Raw genomic sequence first — 24,825 nt, forward strand, 5'->3', positions numbered from 1 at the left:
AGGGCACAATGAAATACAGGCGACAGGGTCAGGGTGGGGCTGCAGCAGGGGACAGTCAAGAGCATGTAACTGGGTTCAATCACAGAAGTCGTTGAGGCGGCTGGCTGGAGGCTCGCCACGGCTGGGGTTTAGCAGCACGCAGTCCTGCAGCCCCGGCGGCGCCTGCCACCCCCCTCAAGCTCCCTCCCTCTTGCGCTCTCTCCCACTTGCTTCTCTCTCTATATGTATTTCTATTCCTGTCTTGCCCCTCTCCACCATCCCTTCCAACCCCCTAATTCTGGATTTCTCTCAACGCATCCGCCTCCCTGTGGCCCCGCCCCTGGCTCCTCGCGGCGCACACACAGTGAAGTGGCTGCCGTCTCTGCAGCACGCGCACAGGCTGCGGCGCCCAGAGCCCGCGGAGTGACTTAAGTGAGCGGAAAGAGGAACACCGGAGCAAGTAAGTGCAGCGCGTGCCAGGGTCCCTGTCTGTGCACCCCTCTCCGGCATAGGGAGCTATATGTCCGATCGTTTTGCAACAAAAGCGCAGGCCCCCTCATCTGTGCATTAATTTCGCTCATGCAGAATACTGCGCTATATCCGTAAACTGGTTTACTCTTAGTGCAGGCAGCTAAGCGTGTGCTAGATTTTCAGCCAGTTCACTTGCATGTATATGTGCACCATGAAGCCCCCCTCATACATGCATCTGCAGACGGATCACGGGACAGACGTAGAATTCACGGCGCTACATCCATGCAATCGGGGCGCTACACTTTTTGAATGAGATGACCGCTCCTATATGGCGCCTACATTTAGCAGTCTGTGCACTCTCTACGGAAATAATTTAGCAGTTCAGAAGGAGGAATCAACCAGGAAAGTAAGCACTGGCCAAGCCAGGGGTGACTCGTGAGCACGCTTGAAGTTTGCTCCCGACGGTATCTGGCGAGAGCTCCACAGCAGAGAGCGCGTACCGCATACTGTGTACTGGCGATAAATCCCGATCAAGGGGCACATTATCAAGGACGGCGTTAACATTATCGCCGGTTTAGCGGCAGAAAACTGCCGCTTTTAAACCGGGGATAATGGGCTTGATAATATGCCGTAGAGAATTCCAATAGAAGCCCCCGTTCACACCAGAACATGGGCTTCTATGGGAATTCCATAGGGCATATTATCAAGCCCATTATCGCCGCTAAACTGGCGATAATTTTTAACGCCGTCCTTGATAATATGCCCCTTAGTTACTTTGTAACGCATGCTGCGGATGTGGTTTCAGGCAAGACTCTCCTTTTTCAACTTTATACTGCTTAGCAGTAGCAGCGTGTGCTCCAGTTGACCAGTTCCACATGGCACCGCACAATGGTTCCCATATGGATAGGGCAAAAGCACCAAGCGATCAGACGAGCACAGCCGAAAACACAAGATTAGGACTGGCTGACTGCGCCACGCGGAGGGGTGACCTAGGTACTCTTCCTGACACACAGGCGGTCTCCACCAGCCTCTTATGTTTTTAACCCCCTCTGTTTTCATTTAGTGTTGAACGTTACCCACCCACCTGTTAGTGATCAACATAAAAGAAATAATTGTCTACATGTGCTCTCTTTTTCTTTATTTATACGTTCTTTGCTTTTTAAGTTTTTTAATGAATTGTCTTTTTTATTGAGCTCCCTTTGTCTCCTTTCTGCTTTTACTTATCTGAAGCTACTTTTTTTTTTAAAAAAAACAACGTGTGCCTTGTCACGTGGGAGAAAAGGTTCGCATCTGTTTTATTCTTGACCTAGGCCTCCAATTTCACACTCACGCGTTTGGCACGGGTCTGTAAGTGCCAAAGTAATGGTCATACTTTGGACGTATCATTATGTGCGATCAAAGTTTGGAAGAACACTTCGCGATGGCTCTAGTAGTCACAGAAATATGTTGGTGGTACCGATATTTATTTAACTTATAATTTGAAAGACCAACCATAACTCAAGCAAGCAGATTTTGGAGGCTGTGATAAAGGGAAATCAATGATAAAACCTTATATGATACGGACGTTGATATTGCCGAACACTTTTACGTCAGCGCTCTATCCAGCGATATGCAGGTTGCTCACCCATATATGTTCACGAATGTGCATTAACCCACTGAGCAACCACATTGAGCGCAGTGCATGTTCGGCTCATTTCAGACACCAAATGGACATGGGGTAAGTTACTGTGTTGTTTCCAAGCTGGAATTAAAGTGTCTTGGGTCTGTCCGCTCTCGTCTCTGTTTCCCAGTCCTCTTCACCTCCACCCTGAAGTCTCCCTTCTCCTCCATGCTCCCTTAAGTATACTTTCTTCTCTTGGTTATTGTGGACGTTCCTGCTTTTTCAAGATTTCTCTGTTTTTTGGAAGTCAAACGCTGATCTAGACGCGCGCTTGCTTGATTAGTCTAAAGTTGAGAGACCCTGTGGTTGGTGTGGGAAATGTCATTGTTTGCTTACACCAGAGCTTGAAATGGAACCGTACAGGTAGTTGTTAGTGTCACAGAATGCCTGCTTGTCGCTCAGAAGTCCCCGTCCTCTCAGGTCACTTCTCCCGACCAATAATCAAGTCGATGTGGAAGGAAATGTCTCCCAGAATGGCAGACTCGCTTTATATTTACTGTGCTCATGATTGCAGATTGCAGTGCTCTGTGCGTTTCAAAATAGTACGGTGCAGATTTACAAGCCCCTTGACGCAAAAGTGGCGCAAGGGACTTGTAAATCTGCCCTACGTTTTCAGCACGTTACGCACTCATCCGAGTAGAACACCGCATCTGCTCCACTCACGAGCGCACCTGACGATTTGACCTGGTCTTCAGCGCTTAGAAGCAGTCCCAGGCTGCCACGGATGCTATACAAACCGTAACATAAAACAGCATACCAGAACAATGCCGAGGTGGCATTCTTGTGCGTTGTGCCTTTCCAGCACTGGTGGCGATGTCCGGGCGGCTGCAGCGGGGGTCTGAAAAAGATGCCCGTGGTTGCCATGGGGAAGAAAGTGCAGGCGCTCGCAGTGTTTGCAGCCTCACAAACCGGGTGCGGGCCCTTTAAGAGTAGAGCAGCTCCTCGCGATAGATCCCGGTACCAGCGCTCACTAAAGGAGAGTCGTAGACACAGTACCATGAGTATTCAGGGCCTCATTTATGAAAAGTGACGCATCACTGCGTGAAAACAGTGATGCGCCACTTTTCACTGCGCCCTCCCTGCGACTCCAGTGATGCGTCATATTTACAGTATGACGCATCATGTCGCAAGGAGTCACAGATACGTCAGTATTTCTGACGTATCTGTAGGCGCAAAAGTGACGCATCGCTGGAGTGTGTCACGAAAGTGACGCAACTCCAGCAATGTGTCCTTTCACATGGGGCAAGCCCCATGTGAAAGGGCCTGCGTCAGTGTTACGCCTGCTGTGAGGCAGGCGCAAGAAATTGACGCATTTGCACACTAGAAGTGGCGCAGTGAAATCTCGTAGATTTCACTGCGTCACTTCTACGACCCTTTGTTGCGTCAAAACGCCCCCCTTGCATACATTATACCTGGCACAGGTATAATGTGGCGCAGGGGTTTACAAAGTGACGCATCTACCTAGATGCGTCACTTAGTAAATATGGCGCAACATGGCGCATGTTTTCTGCCACTGGTGCGTCACAAAAAGTGACGCACCGGCGGCGCAAAAGTGACGCAGGGGCTCATAAATGAGCCCCTCAGTCTCTGCAGCAGCACTGCTTGAGTAGGGGGGAGCCACCCCCTTTCTCTTCCTAGCTCGAGCAGACTTCCCACGTACCTAAACTAGGATTTTTTTTCCGCTTTGTTTATTTACAAGCTGTTTTGCTTTGTAAATGTAGTGATAGTAATACATTTTGTTGTGTATGATTTAAAAATAGTCCACAATGCCTGCAATAAAAAATTCCCGTCTTTACCTCGCACCATACATTCTTACACCAGAGTTGTAAAAGTACCCCACCCTGTACCAGTGATTCTCCAGTCCACGTGATGCACAGAACTGTACGGGATTGGGAGCGGGACTTTTGCAAGAAAAGGGGTGTTGTATTTTTTAAAAGTTTACAAGCCCTTACTTGTGTATCTTAGTTATGATTATTATTCTCATATTGGTAGTAGTATTCCATTACTAAGTGATACTCATAACAACTTAGCATGGATGAATGGATGGATAACTTATGTTCGATTAACAAATTCAGCTACCAGTCTTCAAACCTGTGGCCTACAGTGTACAGTTCTCTGCAGTAAATGCGTTAACCTTCTGAGCTATCTTATGCGTTTACTAAGACAGAATTAACAGGCGTGCGTGCGATTTTTAAGTCAGGGTCACCGAACTTTTAGGGTTCAGTAGCTGCAGTTGCTCGTTTTTTTGCACATTGTGGTGCGTGTGTTTTTCTCGTTCTCTCCCTTGTTGCTCGACACAGCACTGAACGTGGGTCCGAGGCAGGCTCATGGCCCCTGTCCAGTCGCGCAGCATGGATGCCACGGACCCTCCTGCAAGCAATGAAGGTGTCCCCTTTGACTGCTGTTGTAGTAGACTGCAGCAATTGTCAGGATTCAATCTGCCACTTAGGGCCCCGGTGCCCTTGCACCTGCTGCACCACTGGCAGCCACGCCCCTGCTCCTGTCATCCTGTTGTCAGACCTTAGAAAACAACAAAGGGGCATATTAACAAGGCGGCAATATGAAATTAGCGCCGCTATTGCGTCCGTTTTCGGGTGAAAAGCGGCGATAATTTCATCGCCTTATCAGCAAAGACGCACTATCGCGTGTCTTGCTGACTTAGCGCCCGTTTCCAGCACGCCTCCGATCGCATCGCTAATGAGATGCAAAGGAGGCGTGCCTGACAAGACTCCCTTGGGAAAATATCGCGAAGGCAGCTTTGCGATATTAACAAGGAAGGGTAGCGATTTTCAAAATCGCGTTAAGTATGCCTTAATGCAGGAATTTAACGTCTGTTAAATTCCTGACTAAGGCATACTTAACAAGGGGGGGGGTGGATTTTGTGGCTAAGACCACAGGCCCTATCATCTAGGATATCGCCGTTTTCCACCATGGAAAACGGCGATATCCACACTATCTCTGGAATTTTTATCACCTCGGCGATGCGTGTTGTTAATAACGCGCAAACCGGGCGATAAATTCCAGAGATAGCCGGCGATAAATATGCAAGTGCTAAGCGCGCTTTGCGATATTTATCGCCGGACCTTGATAATATGCCCCAAAGTGAGCTACGGAGGTCCTACACACCTGCGAAATAGAAACCTTACAGGTGGAATCTGGATTTTTCTAGAACATAAACCTAACGCAGTCCACTTTCACGAAAATGAGGCCAACACCCCCTAAAGCAAAATCCGAGTTATGACTTCAGTTTCGCAGACCTTTAAGTGGGCCGGGTCCCGCCGGTGCTCAGCACCTGCAGTTCTAAACAGCAGGTGCTGAGACGGGTCCCTATCGGGCTCTCCATTTTTGCCCTCACCATCGGGGTGAAAAAAAAAATCTTAACTCTGCAAAAGTGACACCCTTCACTGCCTTTGGGGTAACTTCGAAGAGACTCATTAAAGTTCTTTCACGGTCTCATCATTTCAGGACTGAAGGATTGTCATACTATATTAAACGAAGTCATAGTTCTTGCTTATGCAACTAACAACCACTGCCAAACCCATATTTTGGCTTGCTGTAGGTGTAACGTCACTTGTTGTATTATGTACCTACCTGGATGCAATGTCACAGATTTTTCGTTTACGTGTTTTAAGCCACGCCCTTAATTACATTGACGACGCCCATTTGAGAGACCCCCTAGTATTTTCATCCCACTTAAAGCGCCGAGTCTCTGTTATACTTTCGCTGCTGCCAGAGTATGAAAGACGTGGCGCTGTAGGACAGACACTTGCTCCCGCCCTTTTCTTGAGCGTGAAACATGTTCACACATTTCCGTGTGATATTCGACCCGTTGTACTTCTTGCGGGAAGGTATGTGTGTCCCCGCTAACCCTCCTTTTAACAGATGGACCGCCGCTGCTGGTTGGTTGTACTCTCGCGCAGCACCAGTGTCTTGGTATAGCGCTCCCTGCAGCAGTCTGACTCTCTCACAGAGTGATATGAAAGGGTCATTAAGGCGTTCAGATTTCACGCTCGTAAACTCCTTGGCCGCTCTGCAGGGACTGCCCAGAGGGACGGTGACATATATGTCGATACTAATTACAATTTTACAGGAAAGTGACTGAAGTAGGTACACGGACGTCAAATGACTGACAGCCGCAGAAAGAAACTACGGCGTTTACAGGGGGAGTGTCTTTAAGTGAGTGAGCGAAGAGAGAGGATACTGATGTGGATGGCAGTGAATAGACTTGACATGCGGAAGTAGACTGCGAAGAGACCGCAATGAAAAGGAAGCGTGAGAGACCTCAAGATGGCAGGCAGGGTCACAAATGAAGAGACAGCAGGAAGAAGAGAAATGGTGCGTGAGACTAAGGCGGGGAGAGTGATTGCAGAGACAATGATATGAAGAGGGCGAGCAGGAGTGAGTGAGTCTCGAAGGGAGCCCCACCGCTCGCACACATCAGAGTAAGATGATGTCTCTTCTACTTTAATAATGACGCATATGAACACTGCTGTGATGCACCAGCAGTCTCCCCAGCAGAGCCACCTTTCAGTTTGTGAGACAGTTTCATCCCAAGGGGCTGATTCCAAGGTGCGAGTGCAGGAGGGGCGGAAGTTCACGGTGATTATCCAAATGGTCCCGGACGGAAAGGGGAATAACAGGTCGTTATTCTGCCCATTCCTGCAAATTTTTCTCTCTTCCGGTCGACCTTTCAGCGCGCAGATGTCTCCTGCATTTAGCAGGAGGTATCCAGTGCTCAGTCGGGGAACCAGGCGGGTGGACGGCGTCCCCCCACTTATTTTACTGGGAGCTCGATAACTGGAGCAAATGGAGCCACACATTCACTCTTTGGCCTCTCTGGGGCGAGATCAGAGCTCACGCGCTGGCTTCTCTGATGCAATCGCATCTAAGGGGTGAGCGAGGGGAGGCAATGAGTCTGATGGTGCAAGCCACATTTTGTGACATCACTTCCTGTCGTGACGTCAGTGTCCCCCCATCTGTGAGGAAAAACAGCGAGGCCGATACCAGGCAGGGGTACAGCTTCGATTGGTGCAGCAGGCGCAGTGGCACCGGGTCCCAGGGGCCTGAAGGGGCGAAGAACCCCTGATTATTGATGCATTATGTCTTTCAAACAGCAGATTGGGAGCCAACTTATTTCCATGTACTAGGCCCCATGACACACTTGCTACGGCACTGATGCCAGATGAGGGTTCGCATCCTGTGAAAAGCAGAATTGGTCAGGGTGGTATTCCCACCGCCCCTTCCCCGGGGATGCCATGTACCTTACTCGTGCTTGAGGTACTCTCAAGGCCGTTGTACCTGTAGCTGGACAGGATCCCCATGCTTCATCTGAGTTGCTGTAGCTGCAATGGGTGTGTCCTGCAGCTCTCACCAGGGATAATATACTGGCAACGGACAGCACCAACAGCAGGAAGTTGCTATACTTGTAATCAGGGAACTAGTCCTGAAAAACAGAAGTGGGGGGATTGATCAAGTTTGGCAGTATGCAAGTAACATCATGACGTGTGACATCACAGTGCGTGATATTACAGCGCGTGACACAACGGTGCGTGGCAACGCATGTGGCAACACAAGAAGTGGCATCACAACCAATGATCTTAAAGGAAGTGACATGATAAGAAGTGACATCAGATCTTAAGCCCTAACATACATTTTTAGCAGGTCTATCATGAGTACGTTTGAGCGCATTACAATAGTTAGCAAATTACATTTTGCGTCAGGGTTGAGCCAAATAAGTGACGCAACCCCGACGCAAAAACTGGGCCTCAACTTATACATTTGCTTTTTAAAACTCTGCCACAAAGAAATTGGCAACAAGGAGAATAATTACACTAAATTTGTTCAGCTTGATTGGTTGCAAAGTCTGCATTTAAAAATATTACCTGCTGTAGAGCTCTTTGAGTGCCAAATAAATCTCAGGGAATAATAATAATGGTAAAATAGCTCTGGATGTTAACGTATTTGCTGGAGAGGTCTGTGTTTTGTCTAGTTCTAGTTTTGAATCAAAGTAGCATAAAGGGTTATTATGTCTCCTGCAAAGCACATTATGTAACATGCAGAAGACAGATTTTTATTTTAGGTAAATGAGTGAGGTGGGTTACAGTTTATAACTCAGTTCCTTTTATTACATGCAGTTCATGAATTGTCGCTGGCTTATGTTGCACATCCTGCACATTCATTTACACAATTGTCACTGCATGTTGACCACAACAGTAGCCCCACAAGTGAGTCACTTGAGACATAAAGTATGATTTATACAGTAGATTTATGTAATTAGGATTATCCAAACGCAATTGTTTTCCCTTTTCCATTAGGTACAGATACCACGGATCTGACTTCTAAACTCAACTAGTGGATAACTTCCACTACATAAGGAGCCACAACGCGTCTCCTTTATTAAATCGGTCCTGACGAAAGCCTTTAGACTACCACAGAAGGCTGAAACATGTTGTCCCTCGACATTTGAAAGTACGGCAGACCAGTAACTCGGTCTTCATCCGCACTCCAACTTTTAATTTCTCTTATCAATATTCTTCAAATAAAGTTTCATCAGAAAAAACGATTTTGAGAATTTTAACACCACTACACCTGAGCACTATCACACCCTCTTCAATTTTTATGCCTGGACGCTACTGTAAAACCAGTTGGTCTTCCTCCTGGCGGAGGTCAGCACACATACAAATAAAAGACCCTATGATGATGCTGTACTAGTACACTCAAGCGGTGACTCAGTACATACCGCCATTTCCACCTGTGTACAGTTATGAGGGTTCTTTTATGACGGAACCAAGACCAAAAAGACCCTGGCTACACAGGACAAGTGGTCCATTCTTTATTGATTTTTTACTGTATAATGTGTATGTGTGATGTAAAGAGCTCTGACACCCTACATTGGGATGAGTAGCACTATAACACTGTAAAAGTAATACAACAAAATAGTGGTATATAAATTGTTATTTTGGTAAAATACTGACATTCTCATGACTGGCTTTAGGGCAGTGTGACTGGTGCCACTGCACCAGGTGCTGACTTCAGGGGGTGCAGAGTTTGCAAGTTTATTTTGGTTCTAAAAGCACCTGCTGACATGTTCCTTGCCTCCAGCAATTTCCATGCAACAATAAAAATGTCAAGTTAACTCCGGTGATTAATGTTCTACCTGGAGATAGATCTGAGTTTTGTCTAGTTGAAGTTTTAACTAATCATAAAATTGCACAGAGGGTTAATATGCCTGCTGCAAAGAATGTGTACCATGCAGATCACAACATGCATATAATGTAAATAGGTCGGCGGGTTACTGCTTTTCTAGGAGACAACCTTTTGTTACTTGCAGTTTATAAGTTAAAATCATAATATAGAACAGTTAATTATTACAGCATGCACACTGCAAACTCTAGATTAGAGCATAGATTAATGCTGCAAAAAGGATCATTTGGGTAGAAATTGATTCTTATTATTAAAGAGAAACCCCAATTATAGTGTTCCGGTTTCAATTCTGAGTTTGTGCTTTTCCAGACCAAGCACTGGATCACTGACATAATATCGACTACAAAAATATAGACTTACAAAAATATCGATGCCAAAATATAGAATGCCAAAATATCGAAGTCCTATCTCCAAACAGGAAATTACAAAAATATCGAATCCAAAATATCGTTGTAAGTAATATAGTTAGTCAAAATATCGAATTTTTTAAATGTTTTAAAAGTAATGTTAAATAAATGAAATAATACATATAATTAACTGACACATACTTAAAAATACTTAAATAACAGTAAACTTAATGAATAATTAAAGTAAGTAAAAAAAAAAATTAATACATATATCTTAACGTGATATTAATTAAAAATATTCAATATTTTCTGTGTAGGATAGCGGGCGCGTAAAATTTACTATTACCACTCCAGTAAGTGCAATAGTAGGGAAAGCGTTGGATAGCGGGAGGGTAAAAATTACTATTCCCACTCCAGAGAATGCAACAGTAGGGAAAGCGTTGGATAGCGGGAGGGTAACATTTACTATTCCCACTCCAGTGAGTGCAACAGTAGGGAAAGCGTTGGATAGCGGGAGGGTAACATTTACTATTCCCACTCCAGTGAGTGCAACAGTAGGGAAAGCGTTGGATAGCGTAGGGGTAAAAATGACTATTCCCACTCCAGAGAGTGCAACAGTAGGGAAAGCGTTGGATAGCGGGAGGGTAACATTTACTATTCCCACTCCAGTGAGTGCAACAGTAGGGAAAGCGTTGGATAGCGTAGGGGTAAAAATTACTATTCACACTCCAGAGAGTGCAACAGTAGGGAAAACGTTGGATAGCGGGAGGGTAACATTTACTATTCCCACTCCAGTGAGTGCAACAGTAGGGAAAGCGTTGGATAGCGTAGGGGTAAAAATTACTATTCCCACTCCAGAGAGTGCAACAGTAGGGAAAGCGTTGGATAGCGGGAGGGTAAAAATTACTATTCCCACTCCAGTGAGTGCAACAGTAGGGAAAGCGTTGGATAGCGGGAGGGTAAAAATTACTATTCCCACTCCAGTGAGTGCAACAGTAGGGAAAGCGTTGGATAGCGGGAGGGTAAAAATTACTATTCCCACGCCAGTGAGTGCAACAGTAGGGAAAGCGTTGGATAGCGGGAGGGTAAAAATTACTATTCACACTCCAGAGAGTGCAATAATAGGGAAAGCATTGGATAGCGTAGGGGTAAAAATTACTATTCCCACTCAAGTAAGTGCAATAGTAGAGAAAATAATAAATGTATTTTTATTTTTAAATTAATTAATTATTAATACAAAAACAAGTATTACCATTAATTACCAATCACACAAGAATTGATCATTTTTAAATACCAATACATTTTTGTTTAATTAATTAATAATTAATAATTAATTAACAAACAATTGTTTTTCAATAACAATCATTAATAAATGCAAATAATACCAATTAATAATTAATTTATAATATATTAATTAAGGATATACACAAATTATTTAAATAAATTTTTTTTCCAATTATATTACTTCCCACCATATTCCCGTATAAACACAATACCCGCTACAAATATTAATTGAATACAATTAACATAATTATCAATTTACCTATTAATACTAATTAATTACCAATTAATACTAATTATTTACAAATTAATAATTAATCAACAAACAATTAATTTGCAATACCAATTAATAATTAACTAATAATAATTAAATTACTTCCCACCCTATTCCCCTATAAACCCACAACCCGCTACAGAAGTAAAATGCAAAATTAAATTAAAGATATATTAATTAACAATATACACAAATAAATTACATAATTATTTATGTACAATTATATTACTTGCCACCATATTCCCCTATAAACACACTGCCCGCTACAAATATTAAATGAATACAATTAACATAATTATCAATTAAACAATTAATACAAATTAATTACCAATTAATACTAATTATTTACCAATTAATAATTAATCAACAACCAATTAATTTGCAATACCAATTAATAATTAACTAATAACAATTAAATTACTTCCCACCCTATTCCCCTATAAACCCACAACCCGTTACAGAAATAAAACACAAAATTAAATTAAAAATAATTAATAATTCCTATAAATTATTATTTAATAATATATAATTAAATTACTTCCCACCCTATTCCCCTATAAACCCACAACCCGCTACAGAAGTAAAACACAAAATTAAATTAAAAATAATTAATAATTCCTATAAATTATTATTTAATGTACTATAATTAAATTACTTCCCACCCTACTCCCCTATAAACCCACAACCCGCTACGGAATTAAATTACAAAAAAATAAAAAAACATAAAATTCAATAATTTAAAAATATTCTAACATACATTCCAATATTAATACATACTTTTAACACATATACTAACACTTAAAACACTATAACAAAATCGATATTTTTAACAACTATATTATTGCAATCGATATTTCTTACCTGTTTTTCGATATTCTTCACCACTATATTTTTGCAAGTCGATATTCTGTCCATTCGATATTAAAAACTCGATATTCTTGCTACTCGATATTTTTTTTTCGATATTATGTCTATTTACCCAAGCACTCTTAAACCATACTGCCTACCAGTATGGATGACATGTGACTCCTACAGCTTGTGGTCCTCTGGCTTATGTAACAATTCTTACACACTGATTCACATAAATATGATTGATTATCGCTGTGCAATTTGTGTGTGATGCAAAGTGCTCTTGACACTCTACACTGGTATGAGTGGTACTATCTAAATTATTAAATGCATCTGAAAGAGACTTGTTATCAGGGCACGAGTCGAGGGTACACGTGGGTCCACGGCGTCCACCCACTATTTTCACAGGGTGGACGCTGTCCCCCCTGACAAAAAGTTGGGCCCCACAGAAATATCTTGGACGTGTCCGGTGTAAGACGCGGGGGCACGTTCAGCAGCGCCTGTACGTTGTTTGCTTTCCATTCCCAGCAGCAACGTGCAGGCAGCAAGGAGCCTTCTCTTTCCACCTCCAGGTGTGCCAAAGATAAAGGCAGAAGTTAAGTAGCCATCAGGCCTCCTTTTGACCTAGTATCAGATCGGAGGCGGCCTGGCACCTCACCCTGAAATGCAAGGGAGAAGAAACAAAAGCACAGCGCTTGTTATCTCATCACAACTACTTAAGAGATGCATTCTTTTTACTTTGTTCAGGCCCTGCATATAAGTACATGCACTGTAAGGATGTCAGATGGGTTGGTGTGCCCCAATATTTACACAAATAACAATTTAAATCGCAGTATTTAATTTCTTTTGTAGCGCTACTCACCCCAATGCAGTTTTAGAGCACTTTACATAACATACACATTATCCATTCAAAATAAATCATGTAAGTGTGCAAATCAATGTTCAAGATGTGTTACTTGAGAAATTCAGGGTTGCAAGGTGTAGGAGTCAAATGCCCCTCATAGCTTACTGTGCTCTACTAGAAGGATTACAATTTATGAACTGCAAGCAACAAAAGGATCTCTGTGTTCAAAGCAGTAATCCACTTACCTATCTACTTAAAATAAAAATCTGTGAGCTGCATGTTACATGATGTGCTTTGCAGGAGACAACTTAAAAAAACCCAACATATTTATTGCATTTTCATTTGGCATATGTTATAACATACACATATCAGAGCACTATTGCATAATTGAGTGGTACATTTATGCTCACAATATTGTATAAGATGCACACCATGTGTGTTGCGATATCATGAATATTAAACCCGAAGAGGGTAGCAACAAAATAGAGGTTCAACAATCCCCAAACACCCTGTCCTCCTCCCTGCCAAGAACATTGGGTGATTATGTTTTGCAGGAGACAACTTCATCTTCTTCCTGCTGTGATTCAAATTTGGGACGACACAAAACACAGATCTCTCCAACAAATGAGTAAAACCTTCAGAGTTATCTCACCATTATAATTATTCCCTGAAATTTACTGGGCACCTCTGCAGCACATGCCTTATTCCCATAAAATATTTAAAAATGCAGACTTTGCAACCAATTAGGCAGAACAGATCTACTACCATGCTTTCCTAGTTGCTAATTTCTTTATAGCAGGTGATTAAAATAAATGTATTAGTTGAGGCCTAGATTTTGCGTCAGGATTGCGCCACTTTTTTGGCACAACCCCAACTCCCAATCTCATTTGTCAAATATCATAAAGCACTTAAATATACTTATGATACACCTGATAAACATATGCGTAAGATCTTAGTATCTGATGTCACTTCTTGTGATGTCACTTCCTGTGATGCAACATGGAATGTCACACGTCGTGATGTCATGTGCTGTGATGACACGCGTCATGATGTCATGTGTATACTGCCTCACCTGGTCAGTCCCCCCACTTCTTTTTATAGGACTTGTGCCCTGGTTGATATGGAGACTTGAGGGGCACTGTTAAAAAAGTTGGTGGTGAGGGAATCTGTGGTGGTGGTGGTCATCACCACCACGGTGGATGGGGAGGCACCAACAAACATTGTCTCACTGTGCGCCACCAGCGCTAAAGCCAGCCCCGGACATTCTTACAGTGCATGCATATCTCTTATATTTAGGGATTGAACAAAGTCAAAAGCAGGCCTCTCTTAAGTATGTGTGAAGTGATAAGGTGTGCCTTAGTTTCCCTTCCATTGCATTTAGGTGTGAGGCTCTTGATAGCCCCGTACCAGGATACACCAACAAAAGGAATCCTGATGGCCCCTTAACTTCGGTCTTTGTTATGGGCCCAGCTGGAATTTGATAAGCCCCCTCCTGGCCTTTGAATCAACGCAGATAACTTGCAGGTGCTGCTGAATGTGTCCCAGTGTCTGAAAATTACACCAGGTCATGTTTAGTATATTTCTGTGGGGCCCAATCACATGGCAGGTTGGACCGCATCCACTTTGTGAAAAGTGTGGACAGATGGCATCTACACGTGTGTGCCCTTGGCGTTTGTCGTGCTTTTCACCAGTGCTGCTGTACTTGTAATCAACAGCAATAACACATTAGCAGATCGCTGTACATGTAATATATAAGAGCAGCTCTACTCAACAGTGCTGCTGTTGTTAAGGATGTCACCAATACTTCAGGAGAGCTTCTGTTCTTGTAATCAACAGCAGTAGAAACACAGTAGAGCTGCCAAAATAGTCATTTAAAGCACCAACACTTTAGCAGAGATGCCATACACGTAATGAACAGCAATAGTTCTATTCAACAGTGCTCCTGTAATTGTAAATGGTGGCACCAAAACCTCAACAAAGGTGTTGTACTTGCAATTAAAAGCACAAACATTTAAGTGGAGCTGGTGTACTTGTAAATGACAGCACACGCTCTGCTCAGCTGCTCAAATTGTAAAGGGTGATACCAGCACTTCTGCAGAACTACTGTACTTACAATCAACAGCATGATCACTTCAGTGGAACTACTGTACTTACAATCAACAGCATGATCACTTCAGCGGAGCTACTGTACTTGCAATCAACAGCACCAACACTTCACTAAAGCAATTGAACTTGCAAACAACACCAACATTTCAACAGAGCTACTGTACTTGTAATCAACAGCACCAACACTTCAGCAGAGCTACTGTGGTTGTAATCGACAGCATCAATACTTAATCAGAGTTACTGTACTTGTAATCAACAGCATCAACAATTCAGCAGTTACTGTACTTGTAATCAACAGCACCAACACTTCAGCAGAGCTTCTGCACTTGTAATCAACAGCATCAACAATTCAGCAGTTACTGTACTTGTAATCAACAGCACCAACACTTCAGCAGAGCTACTTCACTTGTAATCAACAGCATCAACAATTCAGCAGTTACTGTACTTTTAATCAACAGCACCAACACTTCAGCAGAGCTACTGCACTTGTCATCAACAGCATCAACAATTCAGCAGTTACTGTACTTGTAATTAACAGCACCAACACTTCAGCAGAGCTACTGCACTTGTAATCAACAGCACCAACACTTCAGCAGAGCTGCTATACTTGTAATCAACAGCACCAACACTTCAGCAGAGCTACTGCACTTGTAATCAACAGCATCAACAATTCAGCAGTTACTGTACTTGTAATCAACAGCACCGACACTTCAGCAGAGCTACTGCAATTGTAATCAACAGCATCAACAATTCAGCAGTTACTATACTTGTAATCAACAGCATCAACAATTCAGCAGTTACTGTACTTGTAATCAACCGCACCAACACTTCAGCAGAGCTACTGAAATTGTAATCAACAGCACCAACACTTCAGCAGAGCTACTGCACTTGTAATCAACAGCATCAACAATTCAGCAGTTACTGTACTTGTAATCAACAGCACCAACTCTTCAGCAGAGCTACTGCACTTGTAATCAACAGCATCAACAATTCAGCAGTTACTGTACTTGCAAACAACAGCACCGACACTTCAGTAGAGCTGCTAAATGTTTGATAAACAGCACCAACATTTCAGCAGAGCTACTGAACTTTTATTCAACAGCACCAACACTTCAGAAGGGCAACATGTGCGCCAGAGCTATCATGAGAGGGCGTTTCCTCATGTGCATGCTGGGGAGTGGCCCCATGCATATGAGGGAATCACTTTGCCTCTGCATCTGTGCCATATTACTGACGTGGGCGCAGAAGCAAACATGACTTTAAGAGGTTCACTGAAAGTGCGCCATAAAAAAGGTGGCACACTTTCAGTGCACCTCCTAAAGGCAGCCCTCTGAGGGGGGAGAAACAGCATACCATGGACCCCTCATACATCTCCCTTACAGGCGGGTGCAGTCACTCACTGCGCTCGCCTGCATGGGGATCTCTAATCCCACTAAAAAAGGCAAGCTGCACAGTGAAACACACAGCAGCATTTAAACAGCTGCTCCATATTTCATTCGAATGCACTGCCACGTGAGTTTGTGGCTGCCCTGTGGGCCGTGTATTCATTCCAATACGGTGCACTTTCCTTGTTTGCGCAGGGCACACCTTTTAAAAGGTGCGCCGTGGCGCAAACAAGAAAAGTTCATCGTATTTGCAATATGGTCGCAGGTTGGAATGATAAAAAAGTTTTTCTTAATGGGAAAAAATGAAACAAGAAATGCAGTGCTATCCGAAGTAAACCAAGATCAGCACCTGACAGCGTAGAAAGATAGGCGGAATATTAAAAACAGTCCACTGCAGCAAGATAAAGTAGCAAATGGAGCAAAGAGGTGGACACAGAAACACAGAAATACTAAACATGACACATTGCATGAAGGGAATTAGCTGGGCTTCTGAAAGTAACTAATAGAACACTAGGGAAGGGACAATAATCAGTGTATGTGATGGCATCAGACATTATGAAAAGATAGGGAAGATGGCCATCAGAGACTGCCAGTGATGGAACTTCAGTTTGCTTAGAAATGTGTGAATGTTTCTTTAGAGGAGAAATACTTTGGGCTGAAAATGCTACTAAAGAACTAAAGGAGTAAAGAGATGATCCTGTGTAGATCAGGAGCAGACCTAGTTACTTTTTCCCCACTGTGGGCTTGATCATGTGGTCTAGAGGCTACATTGGCATATGGGTTTTGATCCAGACTTCCCCTATCTGCATTATATTCTATTGCAACATTTATATAGCACTTCATACCCTAATGTGGGTCACTGAAGCACTTGCCTACATGAGTAGCATTCTACACCATGTAGGGTGTTTGATTGCAAGTGTGTTGTCTTTGTTTTGATATTATGTGGAAAGTGTTTCCATGTTGTGCTTGAGTACCACTGAGGTGTGGTTACCGTGTTATGGGACGTAGCGCTTAGCAGTGTGATGGATGAAGGAGAATGAGAGTCTACTACACAGTTTATGATTTTCCATAAGTTGGCAGCTTTGAGCAGCTCTGCAAGTCCCTTTTTGGTATTTCATAAGTTCATATGTTCATAGTCCACTTAGATGTAGCTGGTTACTGCATTGGGTTTTTCATTCTAAGATATATATATTTTTAAAGTTTATGGTCCTGTACAGGCAAAGGTTATCAGGGAGAAATGGTGGAGAGATCTGCTGGGATGGACTTTGTAAATATCATCCTAAATCTGTGTCATTGTGGGATGACCTGAGGTGGCTGTACTATGTAGCTAGTTGTGACCTGCAGTGTTGGACTAAATTAGAATGCTCCATTGGCCAGCGGCATGTGGCAGATCTCTTTAATTATTCCACATCTGATAAAATGGTAAGGGGCGGATTCGTGCTGTGGATTAGTACACTGCTGGGTGATGGATATGACCCTTGGCAGTTTTGTCTTATGCTAGTGTAAGAGTGTCAAGCAGTAAAGGAAATGAATAGGCAGCATGTACAAACTAAAATCGACTGCCTAACTGCTGAGTGTTATGGTTGTAGTTTTAGTGTGGGTGATATCTTGTATTGTGCTTGCATTAGATTGCATTTGAATGAATGAATGAATGAATCTGAGTTTTGTATAGCGCATAGTTACCCTAGGGCATCCCAGCGCTTGTCCAGGGCATTTAAAACCCTAATGAGGTATTATGATTTATGTTGGGCATCAAGTTGCTCCAGGTCCCAGGGTTAGCATTTATTTGTAGTCATTGTTGGTTATTGGGATTAGGTTTGTGCAAGAACCATTCCAAAGCCTCTACTCCACCTTCTATGTGGTTAAGTACACTAGTAGGAAATTAGGTGTGATCATCTGTGGGAGAGAGGGGTATGGGAATTTCATGCATTGGTTAGTGGGATTAATAGACGAGCTGCAGGATATTTAGTTTTGTAAGGTGGCAGGGGTATGACGTTTAAAGGAGAGGTTGTTATCTTTGAAATAAAGTGTGGTCAATGTGCAGAGATACAATAAAAGGGATTAAGGCAAAAATGCATGTGACATAGAGTAGGCTGGACTAAGAAAGCGTAAGCGTATAGAGGATGGAAAGGAAGGAGAGAGACAGTTAAAATACAAAGTTGACAATCAGAGGTTTTAAGTTGAGGTTGGTTTTTCATGCAGTGTTTGTAGAAATGTTGTCAAGGTTTCCTGTGATAGCATGCAAAACTGTAGAAGGAAGCATTATTCCCATATGTTACAATGCTAGTGTACATCATGAGAATCCAAGAGTTCACACACACTACCATCACCCACCGGGTAAATACAGTTAAATGAATGTGTTTTCATGATTACACAAAACTGATGGAAGGAAACCACAGAACAGGAATGGACTATTTTTAAAATGTTTGTGCTCAATATGCTTCCCCCCTTTACCTCTGTTGATCAGGGTGGGATGAAGCAGAACCGAGTCTGTTTTAGTGGATTTGTTTAAAGTAATGTTTCACAGAGGGGGTAGCACTGAGCTGTCTCCAGTCTAGAGCACCCATACCATAGGCACAATTAATTGTAAGATCCTGCATTTTGCTGACAATCAACCTCTCTGTAGCAGTAATCAAGACACATACACAGAAAAGCCCTTCTTAGAAACATCCTCACCTGAGCAGTAGAAACTGCAGCCCCGCTCTTCATCCTTCCTAACGTCAAATCTTAGAGTGTTCAGAAAGAACAAGTCATCAGTAGCCCCTCTCAAAGGAGGCCCCCTTGATTATCAAAGGGGGGGCCTGTTTTATATTCCTTCCCAACCAGGAATGGAGGCACATGCTGCATTTAAACTTCCTCTATAATTGGAATCTATGGCAGTACATCAGCCCCCATCCCACACAAAGGTATGAACATACATTGTGTTTTTTGGGTAAATTTGTGTACATAGTGGTCTAAGCCCATGGAGCTTCTTGGTGCTAATGAGAAGGAATGTGTAGGTTAAAGAGCTCTTCTGTGGAAAAGCAGAGGTCCACTCTATAGTGCTGCCTTTGAAATAATCATCTATATAATTGCCTATAAGTAAGTCTTGTTGACCCTATTATAGACCTTTTTGATGTATAGACATTTGTAAAGCAATAAACCTGAGCCAGAGCAAAATCACGCGTAGAAAGGAAAAATCAGTTGCAGATGAACCCACAGTACATCCATGTTACCATGTGTAGAGTGAGAAGAGAAAACAGATTGGCCAAGATTACAGCAATAATCTTACCCTACCTATTAACGAGAAAAATTGGGCGTTAAGATATGCACAGACTGTAACATTTGCTTACACTGAGGTAATTTACTACACACGCTAGGGCGTGTGGGAGGACTTTGGTCAGAGCCTGTCAGGAAGGAAAATGTACACATTTTTGAGATGTAAATATGGCTTAGATTGCATCCTCGTGCTCATATTTGGGCAGTCATTTACAGTTTGTCAGAGTGAGCACTGTAATCTCTTGGGCTCTGACCATATCAATCTTGTGGTTACCCCTTCCATTTTAGAGGCAGAGCACAGGTGGGTTCGGTCAGCGTAACCTCATCTGGATCCACTGGTGGAGACCCTTAACTGGGCAGCCAATCCACCACTGAGCTGCCAAGTCCTAATGATGGCCACGCTGCCATATTTAGCATTGTACAACTTCACCATATTTTCCCGCCCAGGACCTACATGCCTCGCAGGGGAATATAGTGTCTCACACGGCAGTCTTGGCCAGGGAAATTGCTCTTGACCCACAGGAGCAGGGAGAAAACTCCCAAAACAGCTGGGCACCTCAGGGTTTGATTCTTGAAAACAAAAACTTTGCCAAACAGGAATACCTAGCAAAGTTCACAGCTTTTACTACAACCACTGTGCAAGTGGTGGCAGTGAAGGCTTTAGAGATCATCGGGCAGGGAGGACCCTCTAAATAGATTGGCTGGAACTTCAGCAGAGGAGGGAGGCCATACCCTCTGCTGACCTGGTGCTCTAAATGAGCCCTTTAACTTCTTTTTTCCCAGGTAACAGATGGTAAAAATAATATGGTATTTTTAATTATGTGAGATTATGTAAAAGTGGAGGAAAACAAAGAAACTGAGTTCCAAATTAAAAACGACTCACAAAGGAAAGTAAGTATTGGTGACAAGTTGAAGTCGGATAATAGTGAATCTAGACAGGTCATTTAGAATTTGGGGAGCAGGAGCACGCCCATAAATCAGCGTTCCATTTAGAGGTGGAGGAACCTCTGGATTTCTGACAGCAGTGCCTCACTGTGTTTACTAGTGGAAACCCTTGACCTCCTCCACTGGGCTGCCATGCCCTGTTGATAGCCACCTTCCCTAGTTTAAGGCATGGTGGTTCGAGGAATTGAAACTGTTCAATGGCCCCCAAACAGAGGGAGAAATCTGTGCTTAGCGAGTGCCTCATACAGGACACAAGTTCGGCAACGTTTAAAGCTTTTACTGCAGCCACCATACCAGTAGTTGTATTGAAGATTTTAGAGATCCCAGACAGGCAGGTTCAGATCTCTACATAGAGGAGGTGGTCCGCTGCCTCCTGAGGAGCAGGGCAATAACCTTCATTGACCTGGCTCTCTGACGAGTCACCCATTTGCCTCCAAATAAAGCCCAGGACCTGCAATAGGTGCGAAAATGGTTAGACCAAGTAGAACTGTACATACTGTGTGCCGTGGATGGGGACTGGGTAGGAAAAGTACATGTCTCCAAACACCATTTGAAGAAAACTACATGAGTCAATTTACAAGTTCACTCATTCATGATGTGTGTCTTGTCTAGAGAAATGAGTTTGAGACTTAGCCTGTCCTGCAAACCTGCCCAGGCATATATGTAAGGAAGCTTTGCTAACTAAGGCTTAACCACAACACAGAACTTGATTTTGTGACAGTGATGAGTATATCTGAACACTTGCATATGGCTTTTCCACAAAATGTCAAGCATCAGAATACCAAAAGAATAAGAATGTGCCATTTAACCAAGGCACATAGCAGTCTAACATTTAGGTTTTTTGGCATGACGTGCGGTAGACATGGAGGTAATGCATCTTTGATTCTTTTAGAGCTCTCTGCAGCGTTCAACACTGTTGTAACCACTGCTTGCTGATAACTCGTCTTCAGAGCCTGAGTATTGGTGGTTCAGCTCTATCCTTTCTTAAATGGATCGAGAGCATTGTTGTAGAAATAGGTAATCTGGTGTCCCATTCCTTTCGACTACCATTCGGTATGCCACAGGGTTCTTCACTTAGCTCTTTTCTTTTCAACTTGTATGTCACTTCTCTGGCTCAACTAATCAAATCCTTTGGATTTGCCATGGTATCGCACACAGACGACACTCAGGTTATTTTCAGTAACCAGTTCTATTCACAACACAGCAACCTGATTTCACAACTGTATGCAACAGATCAGTCAGTGGATGCTGGAGACCTGCCTACAATTGAATTCAGGGAAGTCTGAGGTCTTGCTTTTTGGATCCAATGTCTCCTTTTGATCAACTAATTTGTGGCCCCAGGAACTTGGGAATCTTCCTACCCCAGCAATAAAAGCAAAGAATCTAGGAGTAAACTTTGATACAGCCTTATATTTCAAACATCGAGTAAATGTCATCTCTTCATCTACCTTTTTATATAATAAAAAATGCTTAGAATATTTTTCGCTTCTTACCTCAGGTTCTCCAGAAAACAGTTGATGTAGCTCTCATCCTTTCAAAGTTGGATTATTGTAATGCCCTTTTTCTTAGCTTACTAAAGGGTCTTCTTGCTGTCATTCAGATTCTTCAGAATGAGGGGGATCGACTACTGTTAAAGATTCCCAGGCAGCAGTCCGTCAAACAAGCTCTCTTTTCTCTTCATTGGTTTTCCATGAAGAAAAAGCCTTATGTATTGCCTTCAGGGCCCTACATAATGCCGAACATGAATATCTTAAACACCAGGTCTGCTTATACATCCCACAAAGAAATCTTCACTCTTTCAAAGGCAACTTGGTTAGGGATCCAAGCTTTCAGCTTTCTAGGTGGGGTGGTAGGAGTTTCATCTCCTCCACTTCCATACTATGGAACACCACCCTCTTATCTGCAGAACTCGCTTGATCTGCTTTCATTCAGGAAATCCCTCAAAACATGGCGTTTTACTCTGTTTGCTCACAGATTCACATCTTTTTCTTTTTTTTTCTTTCTCATAATCTTTCTGCTTTCTAGTTGGTAGTGCCTAGACGCCTTCGGGCATTAGCTTGCGCTTTATAAATATCAAATCAAATCAAGTTAGTGGCACCCATAGTCCAATCAACACATTCAGCTTTTTGTTTTCTCTAAATAGCAAAGAGTGTGCATGTGCCAACATTTATTTGAAAATAAACATTACTGCTAGACTGTAACAATGCTTAGCAATATGGCCTTGGCCTACATATGTCTGTAGAGAATATGTAGGTCTTGTTTTAAATGCAATGGCCTATATTTTCCGTCTGCTGGCTATGTAATCTAGTAGTGTCAACCTAAGCCAGATTTTTCTTGGTTATTCAAAGGGGTTACATTATATACAAATATTCCAGTTGGAATAATGTGCATACGCACTTGTTGCTCCAAAGAAGTTGCATGAATCCAACAACCCTAAATTGAACACCCCCTAATTTAATCCCAATCCACCTAAACCTGATGTTTCAAATAGTAAATTGTTATCCTGACCTATGTTATTCCAAGCTGTTTTTATCATAATCTCTTCTGTCCTATTACAATTAAGGTGCTCATATTTACATTTTTACAGATTTTTACAGAAAATGCAGACAGAAAACTATATATTTTACCCACCTGTAATTATTTTTCAAATCGGAAAACAAGTTCTTTTTGATTGATTGTCAAAGCTGACAGAAATTTCTTCTAGACCAGTGGCTCAAATGGACAAGTCAGAAAGCTATGAAAATTGAGAAAGTTCGCTAATGGAGCTTAAATAGCTGCAGGCGTGTGTATACTACTACATGTATATTTTCATATGTGGTTAAGGATCCATCACATGTGGGTTTTTATAGCATTACAACCCATTAGATATTCAAGTATTAGTGTACCTTTAGCTGTTAAATAAATGCAGAAATATACTGTAGGAAAGTTGAGTATTATGTTAGGTCGGGTTAGACCTCACCTTGTCATACTATCACAGTACCCTAAAGATGGTCCTTGGATTCACAATAATAAATCCTTAGCTCAGTCCTTGTATTGTGTCAAACAGCAGTCAGGCTTTACTAGAGAAAAATATGTTAAGCATTTCAGAGTACCAACATGGACAATAAGTAATTGACACGACTTGAGAGAAATCCAACACCAATTTATAAAAATAAAGTGTATTTTATTTTAAATTATACCCCAAAATGAATGGAATTGCATAAATATAACTGGAGTTATAGATTGTAGAGGTAATAGAAAATCAATGCAAAATAATACAGTGAAAATGTAACATTGTGGTCAATGGGAAAAACCACTAGTGACAATCTGCTACTTGTAGGTCGAGTTGCGTTGCACCCTTGCAGGGTAAAGATGATGTGGGCCCCATGACCAAGACATGACAGAAGTTCACTTTTACCTGGCTTGAGAGCCCAGGTGCAGAGTTGTCCTGGCTGTCCTTGGTCCTGAACAGGAGCCGCGGAAGAGCTGCTTGTACATCATCCTGCTGGATTCGATCCTCCAATGTGATTGGACAGACCACTACTGCATCACCTTCCTCATCCTGGAGTCGGTAAGAGCTAGTAGAACCCAGCCAAAGAAACCAAAACAACTGAAAAGATATCCACGGAACATGAACTTGCACTATCTGAATGCGCTCTGCGTTAACATCCTGCCCCCTCCTATGAACATGTCGGATGTCCATGACCTTACGGCCCATTATAACCGCTCAATGGCCAAAGTTTTAGACTCTGTTGCGCCACTGCAGCTTAAAAGACTGTCCTCCAAACTCTCCAAATCTTGGTTCAATGATAGTCTTAATTCCGAAAGCAGGAATTTAAGACTTGCAGAAAGATTGTGGCATACCTATCCCTCCCTTGAACATCTCTACCATCTGAGATCCCTAAGAAGCATCTACAACAAACGCATCAGATGCTCAAAGGCCACCTTCTTCCGAAATCAACGAGAGCAAGCAAAAAAACTGTCCCAAAAAACTGTTTGAACTCATCAAGTCCCAAGCTAACAGTCATCCTAATCTATGGGCACTGGGTAGAGGGTCACTGCCGAACTGCGATGAATTCGCTGACTTCTTCACTGATAAGACCACTAAGATCGAAGCTGAACTACGCTCTGCCCTTGAACAACTGTTGATCAGTCCACTGAATGCCCTCCTTCCCACAGGGTTGGATGTCACTGGCCCTGCGCAGGCTTACCTTCCCAAAAACAAAGCAACCTGGAGCCTTTTC

General features: G+C 42.7%; 1 protein-coding gene across 1 annotated transcript in view; it reads left to right on the forward strand.

The window, feature by feature from the left end:
• The first annotated feature begins 305 nt into the window (after positions 1-305).
• KCNG1 (potassium voltage-gated channel modifier subfamily G member 1) overlaps positions 306-24,825 on the forward strand; it is a 128,089-nt gene continuing 103,569 nt past the window's right edge. The window contains exon 1 of the mRNA XM_085619143.1: positions 306-439. The gene's annotated coding sequence lies outside the window, so the exon portion shown is untranslated. The remainder of the gene's footprint in view (positions 440-24,825) is intronic.

This window comes from Triturus cristatus, chromosome 7, assembly GCF_964204655.1.
Source record: "Triturus cristatus chromosome 7, aTriCri1.1, whole genome shotgun sequence".
Classification (NCBI taxonomy): domain Eukaryota; kingdom Metazoa; phylum Chordata; class Amphibia; order Caudata; family Salamandridae; genus Triturus; species Triturus cristatus.